Here is a 20,949-nt window from a genome sequence, read left to right on the forward strand (position 1 = left end):
ACTAACTTGGTCTCAAAGGACAAATAGTGCACAAAGCCATTATTGAAAAAATAGAAAGATAATTAGTAAGATGTTAATAAATGTCAAATATTATTCTAAAGCTGGACATCCAAATTAAGACAGACTAGGAAGAAGTTTGGCCATCAGTTCAGAAATATCAGGATGTTGAAAACCCTATGTACAATAGAATACACTAAGAGAAGACTAGCAGACATGGTAACTGAGGCTGAGCCTTCAAATTTGGAAACCCAAAGGAGGAGGAACAGTTGTAAACAGACACTAGTTATTGAAACATGAAATGTGAGAAGCATGGTGTAGGAAGACTGAAAAAAGTTAAGAAAGAAATGGAACACATAAGTATTAACATATTAGGTAAATGGCAAAATGAGATGGATTGGCATGGGCATTTTGAATCAGGCAATCATACGATCTACTCTGCTGAAGATGAAAAGATGAGAAAAAAACGGGATCGCTTTCACAATTAAAAAGGTACAATGTTGTGAGTAACAGTATAATATCCATACACATACAAGGAAGTCTAGTGAATACCAGAATCATTCAAATATATGCACCAACAACCAACCAGGGCTAAAGAGGGGGAAATAGATGATTCCTACCAACTTTTACAGTCAGAAATCAATCAAACATGCAACAAAGATGCATTAGTAATAATGGATGACTAGAATGCAAAAGTTGGAGACAAGGAAGAAAGATCAGTAGTTGGAAAACATGAACTTGGTGACAGAAATGAGGCTGGGGGTAGAATTATAGAATTTTGCACAATCAATGATTTATTTATTACACATTCCTTTTCTAAGAAACAGAAATTCAGACCATACACATGGACTTCACCTGATGGTATGCATAGAAATCAGACTGATTACATTTGTGGAAAGAGTCATTGGAGAAACTCACTATCATCTCCAAAAACTAGGGCAGGTATTGATTGTGGAGCAGATCATCAATTACTCATATTAAAATTCAAATTGAAGCTAAAAAGGCTTTTCTTAAGTTGAAAAGACAAATTCAAACCTCTAGTTGCAATACTTACGAACAATATGGGCAGAATATTGAACGATCAAGGAAGAATTAGAAGAAGATGGAAGTAGAATAAAGAGTCACTGTTCCAAAAAGAATTGTCTGACACAAAAGAATTTCATGAAACTACAAGTTGTGCCAAGAAATCTGGAGAACAACCACTTGGCCAACTGACTGGAAGAGATCTATATTTGTTCCCATTCCAAAGAAAGGTGACCCAACTGAGTGTGGAAACTACAGAACAGTGTCATTGATTTCACATGCAAGCAAGATTCTGCTGAAGATTATCCAAAACCGATTAGAACAGCACATCAGCAGAGAACTGCCGGAAGTCCAGGCTGGGTTTAGAAGGGGTCGTGGTACTAGGGATATTGTTGCTGATGTTAGATGGATCTTGACTGAAAGCAGAGAATGCCAGAAGAATGCCTATCTGTGTTTCAATGATTATGCAAAGGCATTTGACTGTGTGGATCATAACAAACTGTGGCTGACTCTGAGAAGAATGGGAATCCCAGAACATTTAATTGTGCTAATACGAAACCTATACTTGGACCAAGAGGCAGTAATCAGAACAGAGCAGGGTAACACGGCATGGTTCAAAATTGGGAAGGGTGTACGCCAGGGACACATCCTGTCTCCATACCTTTTCAACATGTATGCAGGGCAGATTATCTGAGAGGCTGGGCTCTATGAGGAGAATTGTGGCGTCAGGATTGGTGGAGGGTCTATTAACAATCTCCGTTATGCAGATGACACAGCCCTGCTTGCTGAAACTGAGGAGGACCTCATGCACTTGCTGCGAAGGGTCAAGGACTGCAGCCTTCAGTATGGACTGAGGCTCAATGTCAAGAAGACAAAGATTCTCACCACTGGACCAATTGGCAGTGTCAGGATGGATGACGAAGAGATTGAGATTGTTCACAGCTTCAGTTTGCTCGGCTCCACAGTCAACACTCTTGGCACCAGCAGTCAGGAAATCAAAAAGCATATCACGATGGGAAAGTCTGCTGTTAGGGACCTCTCTAAAGTACTCAGGAGCAACAGTGTCTCTCTGGAGACTAAGGTGCACCTGATACAGGCCATGGTCTTTGCAATCGCTTGTTATGCATCAGAGAGTTGGACAATGACTAGGGAGGACAGAAGGAGAGTGGATGCTTTTGAGCTGTGGTGCTGGAGAAGGGTACTGAATGTACCCTGGACTGCCAGGAAAAGAAACGGATTTGTCTTGGAGAGGATTAAACCCAGCTACTCCTTGGAGGCAAGGATTCTGGGGCTTCATCTGACATACTTTGGACATTTTGCCAGGAGGGACGGGTCCTTGGAGAGGGACATCATGCTTGGGAGGGTTGAGGGACAACGCAGGAGGGGAAGACCCTCTATGAGATGGATTGATTCCGTGACCTGGGGAATAGGGATGGGTGTGTCAGAGGCGGTGTGGTTGGCGCAGGATAGAGCAGGGTTTAGGGCTGTTGTGCATAGGGTCGCTATGAGTCGGAAACGACTCGATGACACATAACAACAACAACAACATATGATTAAGAGGCAATGGTGATGAAGGAAGAAATTTAGGCTGCTCTGAAGGAATTAGCAAAAATAAGGTCCAGGGAAGTGATGAAACACCGATTGACATATTTCAACAAACAGTTGCTGCCCTGAATGTGCTAACAAGACAGTGCCAAGAAATCTGGAGGACAAGTACCTGGTCAACTGACTTGGAAGAACTCTAAACTTATTACCATTCCAAAAAAAAAAAAAGTTACTAGCAGAGTACGGAAATTACAGAGCAATATCATCAATATCGCATGCAAGCAAAATTCTGCTAAAGATTATCTAAAGACAAGTGGAAAAATATACTAACAGAGAACTACCAGAAATGCAAGCTGAGTTTAGAAAAGGTCGTGACACTAAAGGCATTACTGCCAATATCAGATGGATCTTGGCTGAAATCAGAAAGTACTAGAGGAATGTCTAACTGTACTTCATTGACTATGCAAAGACATGCATTTGACTGTGTGAATCCCAACAAATTAATCATATGTAATTAGTCATATGTAGTTTATTAAATTATTTTGTGTCAGTCAATCCTTTTTGGAATAGTGACTCTTTATACTACTAACCTTGTGGAGAATGGGAATTCCAGAACACTTGATTTGCTCATGTGAAACCTATACTTGGACCAGGATGCAGTCCTCAGAACAGAGCAAGAAAACACTACATGGTTCAAAATCAGGAAAGGAATTCATCAAGGATGCAACTTGCCTCCATATCTTTTCAATCTATATGTGGAAGAGATCATTCGGGGGGGATTAACTTTATGAGGAGGGGTGTGGCATCAAAACTGGAGGAAGATTCATCAACAACATTCATTATGCAGATGACACAACCTTGCTAAAACTGAAGAAGACCTGAAGTGGTTGTTGCAGAAAGTCAAGGACTGTCATCTTCATTATGGATTGAAATTCAACATCATGAAGACAAAGATTCTGACCATGGGACAAGTGACAGAACAATGATAGATGGAGAAGAGATTTGGATTATTAACAGCTACAGATTGCTTGATTCCACAGCAGAAAAAAAAAAATAAAATGACAAATTTCACTGGGAAAATCTGTTGTCAGGGACGTCTCCAGAGTACTGAGGAACAACAATGTCAGTCTAGAAACTAAAGTGAACCTGATCCTGATGGTGTTCTTCATAATGACTTGCTATACATCAGAGAGCTGGACAATGACTAAGGATGCCAGAAGAAAAATCAATGCCTTTGAATTGTGCTAACGAAGATTATTGAAAATACTATGGACCACCAAGGGAACACAAGTCTGTCTTGGAGATGGTGAAATCAAATTTGTCCTTGGAGGCAAAGATTTTGAAGCGTCATCTCTCATATTTTTTGGCATGTGACCAGGAGATCCTTTGATAAGGATATCATGCTTGGAAGGGTGGATGGACAGCACCTGAGAGAAAGATCTCTGATAAGATAGATTGACACAGTAACTGTGGTAATGGGGTAGATGCGTCGTCAGAATAGCTCAGGACAGGGTAGGGTATGAGTCATAGCCAACCTTATGGCACATAACAACAACAATAACATAAACCACGTGGAGACTCTGGAAGTTTGAGACCTGGAGTCTCTCAGAGGAGACTTGACTCTATGAAGGCCACCTTCGTTGAAGACATGAGACATCATTTGTCCAGAGAATTTCCCCAACAGATGTGGGTGCTGCCAGTCTCAAATTTTCTTTTTGATCAGAAGTAGAATTCAAAGTCAGCTGAAGTTTCTTTTGCCAGCTAAAGGGTGAGTTGGGTACCTTTTCCCTTGTGCATAGGAACCGGGACATTAGAAAACTGAACAGATTCCCAAGTGGCAAGAGTGATGAGGAAGTTGAAAGCTCTAAGATTAGTTAAGTTCAAACTTTGAGACAATTTGTAGTTTTAATTAAGGCTGGGTAGCAAAGGGCCACCTACCTATAAACAGAAATGCAGAACTGTGGTCTTTCAGTAATATATTTACCACAGAATCAGAAGTTCTTGTTAAAACTGGGATTTTTTGTTATCTTCTACATAATGCAAGATTGAAACAAGGATCATTTTGGTGGTGAACCCTATTATTAAAGTTAAAAAAATTAGTCCGCCAATTCTGTTAATATCTATATCTATCTAGCTATATCTCAAAATAAAATGTAAGAAATTGCATAAGCTTACATTTTAAATTTGTGTCCCAGTTTTCTGGTTCCAAGGAAGGAGAATGAAAAGGAATAAAGCTAGATCAAACATTCAAGTATCAACCATCATTTAGTTATCCAACTCTTTCCACAGTGACACTTAACTACTGTGTCTTATAAATGCACATATAGCTTTTAAATCTATTGGTTGCCTTTTAGCATTTTAAGATTTCATCCTTTGTGCAAAGTCTCAGAGGAGAAGTATAGCTAAACTATTCATTACAATATATTCTTAAATAATAATAACAGTTAAAAAAATAAAAACTAGCCCTTAAACCAATGCAATTTATTTGATTACTCCACCTGACAGGCTCTATTCTCTACAAGTTAAATTTTAGCTCAGGATATATGATATCTTTTTGAAAAATGAGAGAGAACAAAGTGGCTTGGAGTAAAGGAAGGGGCTTTAACAAAATGCATCTGGTTCTTTTTAATACAAATTGAGGAAATATGTAACTTGTTTAAAATGAGTAAAAATAATGTGCATTTTTTTTAAAAAATCAAACTTTCCAACTTATTTGGGTTTTTAAAAAATTCCTAAAGAGCAGCAAGGCATTTTAATGAGGAATTATTACCAATATTTCACATATTTCCTAAGCTTTGATACACTTACCTTATTTTCTTATTTAGTACTCTTAATGTTCATGTATTGGAGGTTCTTTCCTCTTCCCTCCCTCACACCTAATACGCCCCCCCCCCACATTTTACTTTCTGTTATCCTGTTTCACCAGACCAAAACCTACTGTGGGAGCATTGGTGACCTAATGGCAAGAATCTACGCTGCAATCCCAAAGGCACACGGTTCAAAGCTACCATCTACTCCACAGAAGAAGGATGGGCAATCTCCTCCTGTGCAATTAACTGCCTCTGAAAACCTGCTGGAGGGTCAGCTATGGGTTGATTCTGATTCGACGGTACACAACAACAACAAAAACAACAAAACCTACTGTAGAGTTGACTACAATTCAGAGTGAGTTTCCACTGGGTTTCTGAGGCTATAAATCGGTGAAGATTTCTTTCTTCCTCTTCCAGAGTGAGTGGCTGTTAGCAATGTGACCCATAATGCATTGTTCTATCAGGGGGCCTTAAATTTGTTTTTCTTTCAGTATTCATTTTAGCTCATATTTATGCGAATTGGCCAATGAGTGCTCTCTAATAACCTGGAAGTTATTTTGTACTGGCTGCTCAAGGACATTTCCAGAGTGCTGAAGAGCAATGATGCCAGCTTAAAGACTAAGGTATATCTGACCCGAGCCATAATGTTTTCAATTACTTCCTATGCATTTGAAAGTTGGATGATGACTAAGGGTGACAGAAGAAGAATTGATGTCTTTGAGCTGTAGTGCTGGAAAGGAGTGCTGAATATCCATTGACTGCCAAAACAACAAACAAGTCTGTCTTGGAAAAAGTGCCACCAGCGTGCTCCTTCGGAGCAAGGATTTAAAAGCTTTATCTGGATATATTGTTAGGAGAGGCCAGTCCTTGGAAAAGGGTGTCATACTTGGAAAGGAACAGAGTCTACAATGGAGAGGAAGAACGTCAGAAAGATGGATTGACATGGTGACTGTAGGAATGGGCTCAAGTATATCAAAGATGGTTGGGAGAAGACAGGGTTCGGATCTATTGTTCATTAGGTTACTGTAAGTCAGTTAATTCAACAGCACAGTACAACAACAGCTGTTCTTAGAAAGTTTTTGTGACCTTGGAAAATCCAATTAGTATATATAAAAGGATATTCAATTAGGTATATATTTATTATACTTCTTTTGGTTCTCAGATTCTATCCTGCAACTCAATTTTTTATATGTTTAAATGATTTGATGTCTTAAGCTATGTCTCAGTCAAAGAATGTTACATTACACTAGGGTTTTGTTGCTGCCATCAAACTGGCTCTTGTCTCATGAGAACCTTACTAACAATGGGTGTTGCCCTTCCCCACCTGTGCCATGCTCATGACGGATTGCAGAGCTCACCACTTTACCCATAGGGTTTTCAGAACGACATTATCAAACATTTTTTCCTAGTCCATTTTAAACTGTAAGTTCTGCTGAAAATTATTCAGCATCATAGCAACTAAAATGCTTTATTAATGTATGAATGATGGCTTAATATGAGGCACATTCGCTAGAAAATCTACTACGTAACCACCAAAACTGTCAAGATGCTATGAGAACAGTCTCAAAATGTCAGCAACTTGATATGGTAAAAAGGTTCATTTCTCAACCATGTAAAAATCACACAACCCACATTTTCATTTGAGGAAATTTCTACAACAGTACTCTTTTCAGCAACAACCTAGTGATTCCATTTGATGAACTACACATCTAGAACAAAGTTATCTGGGTCTACAAAGTTAGTTATTCCCATGTTATCATGTCAGAAGATGAGAATCACTCAGGCACAATCAGCTAACACATGCTACAGTTTACAAACGAAGCACTTCACTTACATTTACTTCACTGGAAAAGACTCATCACACTTAACTTTAAGAGGACAAGAAAATGTTTATTTCCACATGCCTGGCCTTATAGAGAAACAATTTTTGTGAGTATAAGTAACACAGACATTTACATTCATTTGATAATTTAAAAAAATGTAATTATTCCCTTTATCTCTTTCTTTTTTGAAAGCTTTACTGATGCTCCATGAAGTTCTATTGATAACTCTGCAACAACTCACTTTTCTGTCCTCAACTCTTACCCTTTCCCATTCAAACCATTAGAACGTATCCTGGAAAGCAAAGCTTCCATCAGAATATAGTATAACGTGACATTGTAACCTTTTCCCCTCCAGAAAACCACCCTTTATGAATAAAACATAGATGACCTTTAAAAACTTAGCAGTTGTACTAGGTGATTGCATATTAACAAGCTTTTTGAAGAAACAGGACAGGCACTGTATGTTTCAGTTAAGGATAGATAATAGAACTATTCAAATAATTTATTATTTTATTCAACATGGAATTGCAACAACTGCTTTGCCAAGTCTGCTCACATTTCCCTGAGTGTAATTGTATATGAGTTCCCACTTATGTATGGAGTGATTTTACTGTTAAATTGAAGGGTCTTGTGGAAATGACAATTCTTTTTATTCATACTGTCTATAGTTTAATTAAATATCTCTAAAAACACTAAGAAATATTTAAGTCAACTTGAAGCAAGGCTCTATATAAGGGAAAAAATCTGCTGGGTTGCAAACACAAAATCGTCAAATTTCCTCTTGCAGGTTGCTTCTGTTTTCTGTGACTGTTACAGAAAAGTACTTCATAGTGGATGGAATAGAACAACAAAATTTGGGTTTTTTTTTGTTTTTGGTTTGGTTTTTTTTTTTCTTTCACAGATCTGGAGGTTACAAAATTAAAAATCAAGGTGTTAGCACTGCCTCTGAGCTGGCTAGGCTAAGACACTTTGTTTTCTCTTCGAAGCTTGTGGAGGCTTCCGGTGGTCCTTGCCATCTCTTAAATTGTAGGTGCTTCACACCAATCTCTGTCTCTGTCTCCACATAACTGCCTTTCTTTGTCTTACTCCAACTTTCTCCTACTCTTTTAGTATTGGATTAGAGCTCACCCTATGCATTTTTAAAATTATGAAGTAGGATGAGATATCAGTTCTTCTTCTGTCACTCTTATTAGTTGTCCAACTTTCATATGCATAAGAAGCAAATGCCATGGTTTGGATTAGGTGCACTTCAGTCTTTCAGCTGGCATCATTATGGTATAGCACTTTGGAGAGGTCCTTGACAGCTGATTCTACCCATGCAGGATATCTTTTGCTTTTTTTGACAGTTGCTGCTGTGGGCAATGACTATGGATATAAGTGAAATTAAATCATTGACAACTTCAATCTTTTCTCGATCTATCGTGATGTCCATTGTCCCAGTGGTGAGGATATTTGTTTTCTTGATGTTGAGTAGCAATCCATATTGAAGACTGTATTCTCTGATCTTCTTCAGCAGGTGCTTCAAATCCTCCTCACTTTCAGCAAGCACAATTTGTCAGCTGCATAATGCAAGTTGCTTATGAGAGTGCCTTCTTCCAATTCTGATGCCACATTCTTCTTCCATAGTTCAACTTCTGGAACTATTTGCTCAGCATCTACATTGAGCAGGTATGGATAAAAGATACAACTTTGGCATACACATTTCCCAGCTTAAAGCCGTTGAATGTTTCCTTTTTTATGCTTGAATAGCATGGCATATAGATGATAACAAATAATTATTAAGTGGAAATGTACTTTTAAGGTAAAATAGTAATAATAGATAATTAGAAAGTTATATCCTGAAAGGAACGGACCTCCCTCCCTGGAAAGAGACTTAGAGGGAAGGTTAGAAAGAGTATTCTGGAAGGGGTTGTGGATTGCATTGAAATCATTGAAATGAAGGTAAAAGGTACTTACCGCACAATTCTATCAATGAAGTGAGGGACTATTTAATCATATGACCAAAAGGAGTTTTAGTTGGGCTCAAGGGAAGAAGTGTTTCCAGACCAATGAATAAGGTAAGAAAGATTGAATCAACTCACCAATAACATGCAGTTGGAAGGCAGCCTCTGCTCAAGGCAATGCCTTCCTAATTCAATTGTGAAAGGGAATTATTTCCAAACTAGGCTCTTCAGAGCTCAGAGGTTCTGAGGGGATATCTCAAGAGGCATTAAAATAGAGCAGAAGATGCCAAGACCCAAATAATTGTTATTTGTTTATTCAAGAAGAGCTCAGAATAAGGCTTCATAAATGCAATAGTTTTGCTGCTTAAAACACGTGGGTTAGTTGGCAGGGGTGAGAGAGAAGTAAGTCACTTTGCTTAAGGGGTTCTGAGCTTGTTAATGCTGATGGTTTAGTTTGAAAAAGGATAGTGACAATGATTATACAAAAAGATGAACATAATTTCACTGAATTATGCATGTAAACATTATGTTGTTGTTGTTATGTGCCGTCGAGTCGCTTGTGACTCATAGCAACCTTATGTACAACAGCCCTAAACTCTGCGCTGTCCTGTGCCAATCGCACTGTCTCTGACACTCCCATCCCTATTATCCCAGTCACTGGATCAATCTACCTCGTAGAGGGCCTTCACCTCCCGCGCTGTCCCTCCACCCTCCCAAGCATGATGTCCCTCTCCAAGGACCAGTCCCTCCTCACAACATGTCCAAAATATGTTAGACAAAGCCTCGGAATCCTTGCCTCCAGGGAGCCGCCTGGTTTAACCCTCTCCAAGATGAATCTGTTTGTTTTCCTAGCAGTCCATGGTACTCTCAATACTCTTCTCCAGCACCATAGCTCAAAGGCATCAATTCTACTTCTATCTTCCTTGGTCATTGTCCAATTCTCTGATGCATAACAAGTGATTGTGAAGACCATGGTCTGTATCAGATGCACCTTAGTCTCCAGAGAGACACCATTGCTCTTCAGCACTTTGGAGAGGTCCCTAACAGCGGACTTTTCCATGGCAATGCACCTTTTAATTTCCTGGCTACTGGTGCCAAGAGTGTTGACTGTGGAGCCAAGCAAACTAAAGCTGTGAAGAATTTAAATCTCTTCACCACCCAAGGCAAAAAAAAAAATTGATGATTAATTTGTTTAGATTTGGTGGTTTATCACGGGCAAAGCAGGGTACCCGGCTCTAAGAGCATCAAAACGAACCATGAGATAGAAAGGTATATGCTTTCATTTCCTTTCAGTCTTGTTTGCATCATCCTTTCCACCCCCAGTATCCAAGTGTGCTATGTCATCAGCAATTGTGTCCTGGGAGCCAAAGGCTAAGAAGCTCAGAAGGAATGAAGCACACAATTTAAGAAATACAATGATGTGGTTAGAGTGATTTAAAAACATCTTTCAAATGATATCATACAGGCTACAGTTTTATCTGTGCAGCCACAGTGTAAAATATGTGTGCTTGAGAAATCTGTTATACTAGAATCAAAGAACACACTTCTTGTCTTCACATTCCCATCACCCTTTCCTCATAGAGTTCTGTCAACAACTGGCTTGAGGACATTATTGGAATTCTGAAGAGCTCAATATTTGTATCTACAAATAGGGGATATTCTACAAATACTTTGAGAAGACCAACTTACATAAAATCTGAGGAATTACTCTGGAAAGGGAACTATGCAACATAGAGCACAAGAATTTTGCTTTTGTTAAGCTACTCATTTTTCTTTGTATATGGGAAAAATTAGTCAGTCTAGTGTTTCCTCAAAAAGTTGAATGTAGAAACTCCATTTGACCCAACTATTCCACTACCAGGAATATATCCTAAGGATATTAGAACTGAAACATAAATGGAGATCTGTACACATTGTTCATAGCAATATTATTCACCATTGCAAGAACATGGAAACAGGCCAAATGTCTAATTGCAACTGAAAGGATTGAGAAATTGTGGTACCTTAGTACAATAGAATACTATGCAGCACTCAGGAGAACAGTTTTGAAAACTTTTAAATAACTTGGGAAAGACTGGAGAGTATTATGCTGAGTAAACTAACTCAGTTTCTTAAGGATAAATACTTCAAGAGACCATTATTATAAAAATAGAAGGATTACTGTTAAAATATGTCTGGGAACCTAAGGTGGGAAAGATTGGGAGTAGAGGGATGAGGGTGGGTAGAGCAAAATCACAGGGTTGCACTATTTGGTGGGTGAAGGAATGGGGAAGGAAATGGGAAAAAGACAGGATACTGATGGGTAAGGTCCACTGGTGATTAATTTTATAAAGCATAATTCATGAGAATAATTGTATGAAACACAATATGAATGAAGAACAGTGTGAAACACAATGTATACAAACTTTGCAAGCAAATCAACAGAAAAAAAATCAGTCAATCTACATTTGGGGAGAATTTTGAGTGTAATCATGCTTTTGTCCTTGAAGATCTTTATCAGAAGGCACCAATAGTATAGCTTTAGAAATATTGCAAAGCTGAATTGTGATTTCTTTGATTGATTCTCAAGATGGGGATGATTGAGAAGTTTCAAAACTACTTTACTTACTTTCAAAAGAAGTCTTCATTGCTGCCAAGGTCTTTGTCAAAATTTACTTTAAGGTCTTCTTTGGAAAACAAATATATTTCTACAACTTCTGCCTATGGATGTGTCATTAGGGTAAACAGATATGGCACCAGGTCTGAAGAAACAACACTAAATCATGCCTAAAGCCTAGCCTAAGAGATATTATGACTACAATAGGACATTTGATTCACTTGGTTTCATGGTTAACACTCAGAAATGTTTGGAAGTGCACCTTACAATATATAAAAAGGAAAGGACAGAAAGATAGTTTTCAGTAAATGTGGGATTGTGGGCTGGAATATGCAAAGAACTTCCTGAATATAGAAGCATTGAGTTTCTCTAGACATTTTGTACATTCTTCATCAATACCATCATTCAAAGGCATTACTTTTTCAGTCTCCTTTATTCACTGCAGATATAACCTAGTGGCAAGTAGCTGTGCTACAATCCTGAAGGCATGCAGCTCGAGGCCATAATATGCTCCGTGGGATAAGATGGGCAGTCTCCTCCTGTGTGATTAACAGCCTCTGAAAACCCACTGGAGGGTCAGCTATGGGCTGATTCAGACTTGAGGTACACAACAGCAACAGCTGCTCCAAGGGAGTAGGATGGGCAGCCACCTACAGTATGGGTTGATTCTGACTGTATGGTACACAAAACCAAGTGTTCTTATCTATAAATAATCATCAAAGTGATGATTAAGCATATACCTTTTGATGACTCCGAATCTTTTATCAACTTTTGTGATTTTCAACATATCCAGTTACAGACTGAAATCCACATGAAAATCTATTTTGTCTTTCCAAACTTTTATTTAAATTGTAAACTCTAGATATTTTCAAACTTTTAAAAATATTTCTTAGAAGTTCATCATCTTCAGAAGAGCAAAGGAATAAGATTGATTACATTTCCACAGTTACCAACACATCGTACTAGATATTTCACCATAAAAGGAGTATTTTTAAATAGTTTAAATTGAGAGCTTGATTATAATGATTTCATTTTGTCTGGCACTCCTTTCCTTCAAGTTTATTGGTAAAGTGTCCCTTGTAATCCCTGCAAGTAGACCAGGCAGTTTCATTTAATCTACAATTATAGCAATAAGTCTCATAACTTTGCTTTGCTTCGCTTTGCAGGGTAAGCTTGGATAAGATTGCCTCTAGGTGGCTGAATGCTGCTTCATTTCTGCTATATGTGCCTTCTCTCCAGAGAGCTTGGGATAGATATATCTGAGCACTGAGAAGACAAAATCACTTACATTTGTCATTTTAACATTTAGACTCCTAGGATTGTGGAAAGGAATCCTGGTATATAAAATGAAGACATCTCTGTGCAAGGGGAAGCCAGGAGCTATTTGCATGACGCTTCCCCCAGTGTATAGACTATAACAGGGTCCTGCACTCCTCCAGCCAGTGCAGGGAACAAGAAAGAGAGGCCCGCACAAAGCTCACTTGAGAAGTTCTCTCTGATGTGTCATTAAGGTGTTTCAGAGCATCTGTGTGGCTGCCATATGAACTGGAAGGGAACACAACAAAGTAATCAATTTCAGTTGAGAGCACTAATTTATCACTTTGCCATAGTTTATTGGAAGGTAGAGAATCTCAATCTCTCTTTCTCGCCTGCCCATTCTCCCTCACATACCTATCTACACGCGTGCGCGCGCGCGCGCGCGCACACACACACACACACACACACACACACACACACACACCTCTTTCTCTACCACACATGCAACTTATCCTTCATTTTACTTTTCACCACAAGCTCAAAATCAGAAACTTACCATATTTTTGTTTCTTTAGTCAGCTTGGATTTTGGCTTGTGAGGACAGTTTTTTAATTTTTTTTCACGTGCTGGAGGACATTTACCTTCCTTTGATTCTTAAAGGTAAGGGTTGCTTTTGTTATGTGCCATTGAGTCAGAACCAACTCATAGCTGACCCTCCAGTAGGTTTTCAGAGGTTATAATCCCCATGGGAAGAGATAGCCCATCCTTCTCTTGTGGAGCAGGCCATGGATTCAAATTGTTGTTGTTGTTGTTAAGTGCCCTCCAGTTGCAGGCGACTCAGCCACCTTATGAAGGGTCAAATTACATACCTTAAAAGTTTGGGCAGAATTATAATATTAATGAAAGGATTGTTCTCATACAAACCTTAACAATAATCATTAGACTCTCAGTGACATATCCTAATCTGAAGAAACACTTCAATAAAGTACATTAAATCTAATTTCTGTGTCTTGTCAAAATGGAAACTCAAACCGTCCAACATCTTAAAGACAGTTCCAGCTAAATGACCATGAACTTACAGAATCTTTGCTCTCACTATCACACCCAGAAGCACTTTCCCTGTGTCTAGCCTGGCAAGCCCAAGGCAGAATCCCTTGTCAGACATGAAACAGAGAAGTACAGCCCAGTCCAAGGAAGAGCAGACTGTGACAGCAATCATTCTCTATAATAAATTTTCCCAGATCTTAAAAGTCCCTAAGGTGCAAAGCAAATGTTAAGCTATTTTTTAGCAGTGTGGAAAGTTGACTTCTCTATGGAGACAGAAAGACACCTGTGATATTATATTAAGCTCATACTTTTAAAAAAACATTTTTCAGCTAAGTGTAGATCCAGTTTTGCCATCCTGGCCACATAGTATTTTGTTAAAACCACTACATAGGAGTTGGCATTATTTGCAGCAAATTCATTTAAAGTACACTGTTCGGGCACCATGTTATTGGTGTGTGCTATTTATATTATGATAGGCAATACCTCCTTCCTCACAATAAATAAATCTCTTATGGCCAAGTAGGCTAAAGTTTTCCTGTCCACTCAAGATGTGTTTCCCTTCTGAATCCCTGTAAGACCGGAGCATTGTTGTTGTGCTTTTTCTGTCGTCATTTTTTTCATAGCAACGAAAATCCCACCACAGACATTTTTTCCCTTTTAACTCCTAATATATTTTTCTGCAAGCCCTGATGTTTTCTCTGTAACTCCCAATATTTCTCCCTAGACCCCAATTTCCTAACCAAAGCACATTACTGATCTGATGCTTTCAACAGCCTGGTAGCACATCAATAAACTAAAGATTATTGTGCTTTGTCAGGTTTTATTTTGTAACATTATGGGAAATTCTCCGCTGTCTTGGATGAGTGCATAAACTCTGATTGCTTGACAATTAACAGAGCTAGTAATAGAAAAGGCAATGTAATTTACCTTCGTGCAAGGGATCTCAGTTAACAAAAATTAAACTATTGAACTCTCTCCTCTCCATGGAAAAGGACGTTGCCTCATTATAGTAAAAAGAAAAACAGATTCCAGGGCAAGTGGGCCCTCGGTCTGGCAGTCTGGATTTATCTATTCAGATTATGTGCTTTTCTGACATGCATACAAAATGATAGCCTTTAAACTGGACAAAACTGTCTTTTCATTAAATGAGTATTTCCCTTCTTTGGTAATATAATTCAAAGAGAGCCTCCAATATGAAAACCATTGCGGGGGAGTGCCGTGGTGTGCTTGGTGGTTTGGCTGTTGAGAATGTCCCTTATCTGCAGGGCTCGAGTGCAGCTCTTGCTCTATCTCCTCCACTGTCTGTGTCTCTTTCTGTATCACAGCACTAAAGAAGAAAATATACAGTGTAATTAAATACAGAGCCATCACGCTAAAAGTAAAGAACTCCCACAGAGCAGAGAGCTGGATTTTACAGACTCCCACGGAGACCATATGAAGCTTGCATTCAAAATGGCATCTGCAGCTTTGAGGCTGCCTTCTGCCCTTTTGGAGATTTCTGCTTAGTTCAAAGAAATACTGTGTTTGAACATAGACATCCTGATAACTTGGCAAAGTTATGAGAGGGCTTGATGCTTTACTTAGCTCTTCCTTCGGAATTTCAGTCTCTGAAGTTGTTTTGAGAGTTCCTTGACCAGTTCCAAACATTTCTAAATGAGACAGCTTAATCCATGCACTAAACTGGAGACCGTAGGTGTTACAAAGGAGTGTTTGGCTCCTAAGTGAGAAGTCGGAGAGCATAGGTCACCCAGAGGTTCCTCGGGAGAAAGGGCTGGCGTTTGGCTTCCTAAAGGAAATATTCTGGAACCCAATTATTCTCTGACATTTATGGGATTACTCTAAGTTGCACTAACTCAAAAGCAATAATTTGGCCTTAGTTTATGAATACCTGTTAGACTCTAAAAGATAGCTGATACCGTTATGGTGATAGTGAAAGGCACACAAACTTAGAAGATTTCTTTCTTGTATAATATGAGAGTAAAAATAGAAGGTTTTTCCAGCCTGATTCAGCCTGTCTCCTTTTTTCTATATGGTCTGCAAATCGACTATGCCTTTTACATTTTTAAATGGTTGAAAATGTTAATGTTTCCTCAACTATAATAATTTTTTAAAATTCAAATTTCAGTATCTACAAGCACATTTATTGAGATGCAGTCATGATCCTTCAGTATGTATTACCCATAGCTGCTTTTGTACTGCAGACACAGACACGTTAAACTTGATAGACCCAGAGCCTCTAAGTTCTGTAAAGCTTAAAATATTTACTATTTGACTCCAGGAAAAAAAATTAAGAAGCTGACCTCTACCTGGGATAACTATACTAACAATCATATAGAATAATGAACGAGGAATGAAAGAATAAAAAACAAAGTGCCCAATGAGAACGTTGCAAAAATGTCATATTAACCTAGAAAGCTATATGTCAGTGAAGATTGTTATGTTTGAAGAAGACTTCAAGAAGAAAAGAGAACTGGAGCTGACTTTTAAGAGATCTTAAGTTAGTTAAGGAGTGAGGAATAGTGAGAAGGACATTTACATACAGAAGACAGAGGAATCAAATGGGAAATGAGGGTTGGATAGATTGAATATCTAAGAAAATATGTTTATGATTCCTGATGAGAGTGAGAAGTCTTACTATTTAGATTGTAAGGCAAATGCATTATCTTCTATTCTGATTTTGATGTTTAAGGATAGAAGAAGAATCAATGAGAAAAAAAAGTGAAATTTAAAAGCAAAATCAAGTTCAAGGAAAGATGAATAGAAGGTCAAATATTTATGCTCACAGTCATCGTAACAGTCCCATTTCATGAAACATAATATTACTGACAAAACCAAAACTAGCAATCAGAATATTTTTAATAAAATAAAAAGTAAGAGGGTATTCTAAGATAAAATCAAAGGTGCATACTCACCATATTTCATATTTCTTTTGGGTCATATTTCTTTCACTATTCTTTAATAGGATGAGGTAACTGCTATAATTTTAATCACACAGTTAATTCCAAACAATTACCTAATAAAATCACAGTGCATGAGAAAAATGCCATGTGGAATTTTACATATACAGAGTCATTTAATTTTTTAAAAAGGAAACACCGGATGCAGGAGGTTAAACACATGGTAAAGCCTTGGCTATTGCATGCCTTCTCCCTCTCCTAGTGTTTATGTGGAGGATTTTACTAAAAAGTGACTTTGGAATTGAATTAGAAAGTAATGCAAAGGAAAACTTTTGATTATAAAACTTTTATGTAGGCGCATTACATTTTCATTTCTCTTACTCTCTTAATGCACAGCAGTCTGGACAACGTAAATGCCTACTCAACTTCATTTTCTTTTCATTTGTTTCACTATCTATTTGTCCACAAGATGCCATTGGACTTATTTGTGATATTGTAATATAATTTTAGAATAGTTTTTCTTTCTTTCAATTATGAGTGGTCGTGTAAAGATTTTACTGCCAGGTGTTTAAGATGCTTTGAATAACTCTGGAGAAGCAAACGAAAGTTACAAAAACAGGTCTGGGCAGTGTTCTACCAAGAGGGAACTGAAGGGCAAAGGGCTACATCCAAAACAACCCTAATCCTCCCAAAAAAACAAAGCCTCCCCAAAATCCTACACTGATATTTGAACTTGCCTAAGTGGACAAAAACTCAGTATAGTGGAGTAGAAAATTACTCATAGCTCATGGTATAGGGGAACTTACAAGCATATAGATCTCATGGAAGGATATTGTCCATTTCTAATAAAGGATTTGAACCACCAGAGGGGGATAGCCTTTGAATTAGCAGTGCAGCTTTCTAGAGACAAGGCCACCTTAGCATATACATAAACAATGTGTGTATTGAAGTGAGGATGTAGACGTCAAAGACATCGGAGGGAATCTTCTGGCACCACATAAGGGTTGACTTAAGTGTTTTCATTTATTCGTTCATTCATTAAATATCTGTTTCATACCTCATTTACTCTTGCTGCCACCAATCTTCCAATTTTTTATTCTGTGGTAGTGTAGTTAGCGTGTTCAAATACCAACAGGATCACTGAGAGAACAGGAAGAAACATTTGGTAATCTACTCATGGAAAACAGTCAGTGGAAAGTTCATGCATCATTGGGGTGAGTTTAATTTCTGATTTGAAGGATGGCTAAGAGCCATAGTCTCAAGATTCCACCAACCTCTATTCAACCAGCAAGCATGGCCTTTTTTTAATATTTTCACATTTTATTCAATATCCCCTCCTCACACACCCGCTCTGTCTAAGGTCTTCCACTGTAATTCATTTTAGAGGAGAAAGTTGTGGTGGTCAGACATCATCTAGTGCTTCTGGTCTCAGAGTTGTAGAAGGTAAGGTTCACTTAGTACATTAATCCTTTGACTAGTTGTTTTGGTACACTTTTACTATTCCCCCCCCCCAGCCTTTTTTTTTTCTTCTTTTAACAGAAAGACCAATAACTGTACCTTAGATGAATACTTGCAAGATTTTAATAATTCAATCACTTCTCACAAAAACAAGCTGTAGCGTATTGACTTTATGGACTATGACATGTCACTTGACCTTGGTGTCTGCTAAGACTACAGTCCAAAGACTCTTTGGCCAACATTAAGTCAATGTATTTTGAGATGTAAAAGACACTAAATTAGAAGGCCAGTAAGAACAATGGGATAAAATGGATCAGAAACTCTAGAAGCAGAAGTTCAAATGAGCAAGAGTCTTCTTTTAGACCTGATGTAGAGTGAAAGGCTTACCTTATATTCTGAATTCTGACATCTAGCCAGAAGAATGAAAATATCTGTTCTGAAACAAGTGCAATCAGAATGTTCCTTATAAATAAGGATGATGAGACTTCATCTCACTTCTTTGAACATAATTTTAGGAGGCTGTGGTACTGGAGAAGAGTGCTGAACATCACACGGACTGCCAAAAAAACAAATAAATAGATCTTGAAAAGGATGCAGCCAAAATACTCTTTAAAGGCGAGAATGATGAGGCTTCACCTCACATATTTAAGTTATGTTCTAGGAGGTGCTGTTCCTTAAAGAGGGACATGATGCTGGGAAGGGTGGAGGGTCAGCAAAAGAAAGGAAGACCCTCACCCAGGCGAACTGACATGATGACTGTTGCAATGGCACAGGATAGTACAGGGTTCAGATTCACTATTCATAGGGTCACTATGAGTCATATTGCCTTGTCAGCACCTAACAACACCAAGCGCCTTCAGAAGGACACTTCATTTGACTCATGTGGAACCTGTACCTAGACCAGGAAGCTATTGTCTGAATGGTTCAAAATCAAGGAATGTATGTGTCAGGGATGTATCTTTTCCTCATATCTTTTTATTCATATTGAATGAATATGTCATTTGGGAGGCGTGAATTTATGAAGACAATGGCATCAAGACTGAAGGACGAAGCATCAACAACCTGTGTAATGCAGATGACATAACCTTGCTCACGGAAACTGAGTAAGTCTTAAAGAGCTTGCTGAAGAAAATCAATGACTACAGCCTTCAATATGGATTGCGTCTCTACAAGAAGAAAACAAAGACCACAGCACAACCACTCGGGAAGGCAGTTGGACTTTTCCTCAAAAAGCTGAACACAAAAATCCCATATGACTCAGTTATTCTACGGCTGAGAATGTTATTATGTGTCATTGAGTTGCTTGCGACTCATAGTGACCATATGTACAAAAGCCTTAAACCCTGCTCTATCCTGTGCCAACCTCACTGTCCCTGGCACACCTACTCCCATTACCCCAATCACTAAATTGATTCATCTCATTGAGGGTCTTCTTCTCATGTACTGTCCTTTCATCCTCCCAAACATGATGTCCCTCTCCAAGGATTGGTCGTTCCTTGCAATATGCCCAAAGTATGTCAGATGAAGCTTCAGATGCTTGCTTCCAAGAAGCAGCCTGGCTTCACCTTCTCCAGGACAAACCTGATTGTTCTCCTAGCAGTCCATGGTATATTCAACACTCTTCTACAGCACCACAGCTCAAAGGCATCAATTCTCTCTAGGCATCTATCATCCCTAGTCATTGTCCAGCTCTCTGATGCATAGCACACAACTGCAAAGACTATGGCCTGGATCAGGCACACCTTAGTCTGCATCCTGACATCGTTGCTTTTCAATACTCTGAAGAGATCCCTGCTTGGAATGTAACCTCCACCCCAAAAATGAGACCTAGACCACCAATATTAATAGTAGCATTCCTCATCATCACAAGAACAAAAATCAACCCAATGTCCAACCACAATCTAATGGATTGAGAAATCATGGTCCATTCACATGATGGATTACTATGCAGCATGCAGGAGCAATGATTTTGCAAGTAATTACCTAATCTGGGAAAAACTGGAGAGCATTATGCCAAGTGAACTAACTCAGTCTCATAGGGGCAAATACTGTATAAGACCATTATTTAGAACGTTTATGAAGATCCATGAGGAGAAATGTGGGAGCAGAGGGGTGAGGATTGCCAGAGGCTGGGGTTGGTTTGGTTAATCACAATTTGATGAGTGGAAAGAGGGTGGGTAAAGGAAATGGGAAAGTTTCAGTATGGAAAGTAATGCAAATGAAATTTTTAAATAAGCCAATATGTTGTTGTTGTTATTATGTCCCGTCGAGTCGCCTGCGACTCACAGCGACCCTATGTACAATAGCCCTAAACTCCACTCTGTCCTGTGCCAATCGCACTGTCCCCTACACTTCCATCCCAATTATCCCAGTCATTGAATCAATCCACCTCATAGAGGGCCTTCCTCTTCTGCTCCGTCCCTCCATCCTCCCAAGCATGATGTCCCTCTCCAAGAACCGGTCTCTCCTCACAACTTGTCCAAAGTATGTTAGACGGAGCCTCAGAATCCTTGCCTCCAAGGAGCCACCCGGTTTAACCCTTTCCAGGACAAA

The sequence above is a fragment of the Elephantulus edwardii genome, unplaced genomic scaffold, assembly GCF_000299155.1.
Source record: "Elephantulus edwardii isolate Elephantulus edwardi_28Jun2011 unplaced genomic scaffold, EleEdw1.0 scaffold00204, whole genome shotgun sequence".
Taxonomy (NCBI): Eukaryota; Metazoa; Chordata; class Mammalia; order Macroscelidea; family Macroscelididae; genus Elephantulus; species Elephantulus edwardii.